At 47.0% G+C, this 6,565-nt stretch overlaps 1 long non-coding RNA gene across 1 annotated transcript in view; it reads left to right on the top strand.

The window, feature by feature from the left end:
* LOC107114934 overlaps nucleotides 1-5,711 on the top strand; it is a 6,176-nt gene extending 465 nt beyond the window's left edge. The window contains exon 2 of the long non-coding RNA XR_001482661.1: nucleotides 5,057-5,711. This is a non-coding gene — a long non-coding RNA (uncharacterized LOC107114934). The remainder of the gene's footprint in view (nucleotides 1-5,056) is intronic.
* The last annotated feature ends 854 nt before the right edge of the window (nucleotides 5,712-6,565 follow it).

Below are 6,565 nucleotides of genomic sequence, written 5' to 3'. Positions count from 1 at the left end.
GTGGCTAACAAACTCCTTTCCCTTCCCTTCCCCACAACAGACACCCTGTGAGGTAGGTGGGGCTGAGAGAGCTCTTGACAGAAACTGCTCTTTTTCAAGAACAGCTCTTATCAGAACTATGACTTGCCCAAGGTTATCCAGCCAGGTGCAAGTGAAGGAGTGGGGAATCAATCCTAGTTCTCCCAGATTAGAGTCTGTGCCCTTAACCACTACACCAAACTGTAGGGGAAGAAGAAGGGGAGAAGAAAGCTGTAAGTGGCTTTGGGTCACCACTGGGAAGAACAGCAGAGCAGAAACCGGGGTTGCCAGTCCCCAGGTGGTAGAAGCCAAAAATGAGAGATCACGGGAGGAAGTGGAAGACCAAAAAAACAACATCCGCGACAACAGTAACCAAGAGTCAAGAAAGATAAGTTGCAAAAACGTTTACTGTAGTCGTTCTGTAGAGGATTTTCTTCTATAATTGCTCACTCACGTTTTTTGCAACTCATCTTTATCAACCCTTTGTTATTTTTGTCACGGAATGTTGTTTTTTGGTATCCCAGTCTCCAGGTGGTGCCTGGAGATATCATAGAAACATAGAATCACAGAGTGGGAAGGGGCTTTACAGGTCATCTAGTCCAACCCCCTGCTGAGTTCAGGATCAGCCTAGAGCATCCCAGATAAGGGTTTGTCCAGCCGATGCTTAAGGACTGCCAGGGAGGGGGAGCTCACCACCTCCCCAGGCCGCTGATTCCCGGAATCACAACCGTTCTCCAGGTAAAGGCGGTCAGGTCCCCTGGAGAAAATGTAGGGTTACCAGCCTCCAGGTGATGGATGGATATCTTCAGTTCACATGGAGAAAATGACTGCTCTGGAAGGTGGACTCTGTGGCATTATATTCCACTGAGGTCTCTCCTGTGCCCAAAACCTTTCCTCCATGAGCTGCACCCCACACACCTCGAGGAATTTCACAGTCCAGACCTGGCAACCCTAGCAGAGAACGAGTCTGGTGTCGTGGTTAAGAGCGGCGGACTCTAATCTGGGAGAACCGGGTTTGATTCCCCACTCCTCCACTTGCACCTGGCTGGATGACCTTGGGCAAGTCATAACTCTGGCACAGCTGTTCTTGAAAAAGAGCAGTCTCTGTCAAGAGCTCTCTCAGCCCCACCTACCTCACAGGGTGTCTGTTGTGCGGAGGGGAAGGGAAAGGAGTTTGAAAGCCACTCTGAGACCCCTTCAGGTAGTGAAGGGCGGGGTATAAATCCAATCTCTCCTCCTCCTCCTCCTCCTCCTCCTCCTCCTCCTCCTCCTCTAGCATAAGCATAGTAATAGCAGTGCCCTGACCTGGATAGCCCAGGCAAAACTGATCTCACCAAATCTCAGAAGCTAAGCAGGGCTGACCCTGGCAAGTATTTGAATGGGAGACCTCCAGAGAACGCCAGGGCCAGGAGGCCGGGGCAGGCTATCAAGCCACTTCTCCGAATGTCCTCCGTACCCAGTATGAGTCGCACCGGCACACACTTGCTTCCAGGCAAGGGCACACACATGCACACACACACAAATACAAAATAAAAATAAAAAAGTAGTACTGGCAGCATCAGCAGAAAATAGAGTATCATAAATATATAAATAACCCTGCGTGTTTGTGCTTGAGTTCTTATGTGAGGCTCAAAGATGATCCACACAGCAAAGCTCGGCTTATATACTGTACAGTCCCATGCAGAGATGCAACAGTCTAAACCTGTTGATATCAGGGGGCTTAGACATTGCTAGCTCTGCACATGATTGCCCTGTTTGAGTATTAGACAGTGAGGGTTATCAACCTCAATAACCGGGAGCCTGCCTACCTGAGGGACCGCCTGTCCCCATATATACCCCAGAGAGCACTGAGATCAGGGACTTTAAATCGCCTGACCGTTCCTGGCCCCAAGGATGCCAGACTGGCTATTACCAGATCCAGGGCCTTCTCAGTGGCAGCTCCACACTGGTGGACATCAGGGCCCTGCGGGACTCTTCCATCAGGCCTTTGATTAGGAGCCGCCACTGAACGAGCTACTGGCACTTTCTTTGGGATAGTCATATAGGGCTAATTACAAGGATCGCCATCTGCACTTTATTGTTTATATGTAATTTGCACTTTATATTTTATTGTTGAATTTTATCTGTTTTTATTGTAAATTATTATTGTACGCCACCTTGAACCTGCTTGTCAGGCAAGGCGGGATAGAAATTGAAATAAATAGATAAATAAAATAAATTAATTAAAACTGGCCTGAAGACTACAAAGATCAGTTTCCCCTGGAGGAAATGGCAGTTTTGATGGGTGGCCACTTTGAGGTCAGGAAGCAATTTTCATCCAGGCCAATTTGGCCAGGGATCCTGGAAAGGTTTTTTGTTTTTGTTTTGTTTGCCATCTTTTGGGCATGGAACAATGGTCACTGGGGTGTGGGGGTGGTAGGGAGGTATTTGTGAATTTCCTGCATTGTGCAAGGGTTTGGTCTAGCTGAACCTGGAGGTCCCAACTCTATGATTCTGTGACTCTACGGACTCTATACCATAGGTTCTAGGATGAAATTTCTTTACTCTGGAATTCTGCATAATTCAAAAGTCTCACTGAGTGGAAAAAAATGAGAGGGGGGAAATGAACGTATGAAGCAGACTAATTTTCAAAAGTACTAATTAGAGAGCATCGATCCTTTTTCATGACATTTAGGAGGAGGAGGAGGAGGACAGAAGAGAAGAGATTGGATTTATAACCCACCCTTCACTACCCAAAGGAGTCTCAGAGCGGTTTACAATCTCTTTTCCCTTCCCCTCCCCACAACAGACACCCTGGGAGATAGGTGGGGCTGAGACAGTGCTCTCTCGAGGACTGCCCTTGAGAGAACAGCTCTGAAAGAACTTGTGACTAACCCAAGGTCACTCCAGCAGCTGCATGTGGAGGAGTGGAGAAGAAGGAGAGGAGGAGGAGATTGGATTTATACCCCGCCCTTCACTACCCAAAGGAGTCTCAGAGCGGCTGACAAACTCTTTTCCCTTCCCCTCCCCACAACAAACACCCTGTGAGGCAGGTGGGGCTGAGAGAGCTCTTGACAGAAACTGCTCTTTTTCGAGAACAGCTGTGCCAGAACTATGGCTTGCCCAAGGTCATCCAGCAGGTTGAAGTGGAGGAGTGGGGAATCAAATTCGGTTCTCCCAGATTAGAATCCCACTAGTAAGCATGTGGAGGTCAAAATTGCTTTTAAAAGACCTGTGCAAATTGTTGGAGGACTGGTCTATGAACATCTGTCACCCCGCCAGATGAGACATGTCCGTCTTGCAGTACTTCTTCTCAAACATTTTCTTTTCTTTTCTTTAAATATGTAATTTAAGTACGTATGTAAATATGTAAAACTTTTATTATTCTCCTTTATTTCGTACGGAGCTCAGGGCGACTTACAACGTAGATAGAGCAAGCAAAATAAATGATATTGAAAACAAAAACCAGCATTTATAACCACAGTTCAGGACTGATTATAAATACAACCATGGGTCATTTCGTAGAAAAAGAGGTGCAGGGACTCATTAGCATAACTCATTAGCATAACTTATTTGCATATGCCGCACCTCCTGACATCACCGGAAGTGTGTCAGAAGGCAACACCCACTGCTCAGGCTCCACTGGACTGTTTTGGATTGCTAGCTATCGGGGGTGGGGTGGGGGAACGTGCAGATCTGTCCTCACAGAGGAGGGAGAGCTTGTACCTGAATAAAACTTGGTCTTAAAGGTGCCACTGGACTGTTTTGGACTGGGGGGCTGGGGGGGCTCTGCAGCTTACTTGGCTGCTTCTTGCTCTGACTGAGGGCTCCTGTGCGCTCCTGCAGGAAATGACCCCTGAATGCAACCAAATGTGGTCCTAAATAAAACTGTCTGCAACTGCCTCCCAAAGATCAAAAGTGAGGGGGGCCAGGCACACATGGATTCATGAAGGTGCCTTACACTGAACCAGACCAATGGTCCATCAGAGTACGCATTGTCTGCTCAGACTGGCAGCAGCTCTCTGGGGTCTCATACAGAAAAGTGTCTTTCACATCATCTCCTTAACTGGAGATGCCGGGGACTGAATTTGGGACCTCATGCATGCCAAACAGATGGCCCACTACTGAGCCATACCTCCTTCCTGGGGAGGTCATAAGAACTTAAGAGAAGCCAATGTTGGATCAGGCCAGTGGCCCATCCAGTCCAACACTCTGTGTCACACAGGGACCAAAAAAGATCAAGTGCCATCAGGAGGTCCACCAGTGGGGCCAGGACACCAGAAGCCCTCCCGCTGGTGCCCCCCCAAGCACCAAGAATACAGAGCATCCGTTGCCCCAGACTGAGAGTCCCTATCTATACCTTGTGGCTAATAGCCACTGATGGACCTCTGCTCCAGATGTTTATCCATAAGAACAGAAGAGAAGCCAATGTTGGATCTGGCCAATGGCCCATCCAGTCCAACACTCTGTGTCACACAGGGACCAAAAAAGACCAAGTGCCATCAGGAGGTCCACCAGTGGGGCCAGGACACCAGAAGCCCTCCCACTGTTGCCCCCACCCCCCAAAGCACCAAGAATACAGAGCATCCCTTGCCCCAGACTGAGAGTCCCTATCTATACCTTGTGGCTAATAGCCCCTGATGGACTTCTGCTCCATATGCTTATCTAATTCCCTCTCGAAGCTGCCCATGTCTTCCATAATTGTGGGGCTACCATTGAAAAGGTGCTCTATTGTGTACCATTTGGTTGTTCCATAATTGTGGAACTACCACTGAAAAAGTTCTCTCTTATGTACCATTTGGTCGTTCCGGAACTGTGGGGCTACCACTGAAAAGGTTGTCTCTTGTGTACCCTACACCCGAGCTTGATTAAGACCTCTCCCTGTGGTCTTAATTCCTGGGCAGGAACGTATGGGAGAAGATGGTCCATCTGGTACCCTAGTCCCAAGCCATAATATATACATAACTGAATATGATTCAATTAAATAAATATAACCGAACGGCTACTATTTAAATATAATTTCCATTTTCTCTCTCTTTGTTTATGGCTTTTGCTTCAGATCCACATCGCCCAACATGTCTTGTTACCCATCCGTGTGTGGACCCAGCTGCGCCATTCCATCCTGCGCTTCTACCCCTATGATGGGTCTTGGGTCATGCGGCTATGGAAGTGCAACATCGGCAAGCAGTCTCGGCATCGCCCCGGGGGCCAGCATCTCGTGCGTTGGCCAGATCCCTCCATCAGAAGTCATGATCCAACCGCCTCCCTTTGTGGTGGTTGTCCCAGGACCAGTCCTTTCGGCGAGCTGTGAGCCGTTGAGTGTGGGAGGTTACACGGCCTGCTCTTCTGGGGTTTGCCGGCCAAGACGTAGACGTAGCATCTGTGCCTCCCCCTGCTAATCCCGGGACGAGGGTTTTGGCAACTGTGATGTGAAAAGTTGACTAACTTTACGGTCTGTGCTTTCAGAAATGCTGAGCGCTGGCGGCTCTGATGGAAAGCAATGACAGCTGCTGGCACTCGGAATCTCTGAAAATTAACCAGTTTGTAACTCGCTCCTTGTTTGCTAGGAAAATGTATGTTTCCATCTCCCTCTCTTGCACTTGTATCGTTAGTTCGCTTGTGTGAATGCCGCAGGTCCCTGTAATCTACATTAGAGAAGGGTTTCGGTTTGGCTTATTTTTGTCACACTTCAATAAACTTTTGCTTGCATCGCAGTCTCCGCCTTTGAGGTGATTTTTTGTTTTTCGTTTGCTGCTTATTGACTGGTGACCTCCCTTTGGCAACCTGGGCTGGAGGCCAGGTGTACATTTGATTCACAATGGTATATGGTTCTTAATTAGCTCACTTAGATGAATCAGGTCACTCGAACATACTTTCTATCATTCCACTAGAGGGTAAATAACAATATACCCGATATGCAAAATGTGTTGTATAAGAACAGCCCTTTGAGGCAAGCCATTATGATTAAAAAAATAATTGCAGGTGGGTATGACAAAACTGAAGAGCAGAGCCTCCTGGAGAGCCATGCAAAAGATATTTATGTATTTGTTCATTCATTCATCTCTCAGATTCATACCCTGCCCTCCCAGACGAAGCTGGCTCTCGGCGGATTACATAGAAGAATAAAAACACACCAGTAACAATTTAAACAATCCTAAAATCATCTACAAACAGTTCAACATAATAAGGTGCTATAAACATTAAGTAACACACAGAGCACTCCATCTTTCCATGTTATACCTCTGAGGATGCCAGTCACAGCTACTGGTGAAACGTCAGGTCCTACAATGCCAAGACCACGGCCACATAACCCAGAAAATCAACAACAGCTAATTAAGTACTAATGATGGTTCTTAGCTTTTAAAAATTTGCAATAACTATTAAATGTTATATAAAATGAAAATAAAAATATATTTAAAAAGATATACCAAGAATATATTTGAATTTTATATGGGGGGAACTCATGCATGCATGTAAATATAAAATTGCAGATTTGTTAGATATCCCTGTTTCCTTCCTTCCTTCCTTCCTTCCTCTCTCTCTCTCTCTCTCTCTCTCTCTCTCTCTC

Source organism: Gekko japonicus, unplaced genomic scaffold, assembly GCF_001447785.1.
Source record: "Gekko japonicus isolate JY-2015 unplaced genomic scaffold, Gekko_japonicus_V1.1 scaffold2998, whole genome shotgun sequence".
Lineage (NCBI taxonomy): Eukaryota > Metazoa > Chordata > Lepidosauria > Squamata > Gekkonidae > Gekko > Gekko japonicus.
Note: the sequence above shows the minus strand (reverse complement) of the source record. Positions and strands in the feature narration are given on the sequence as shown.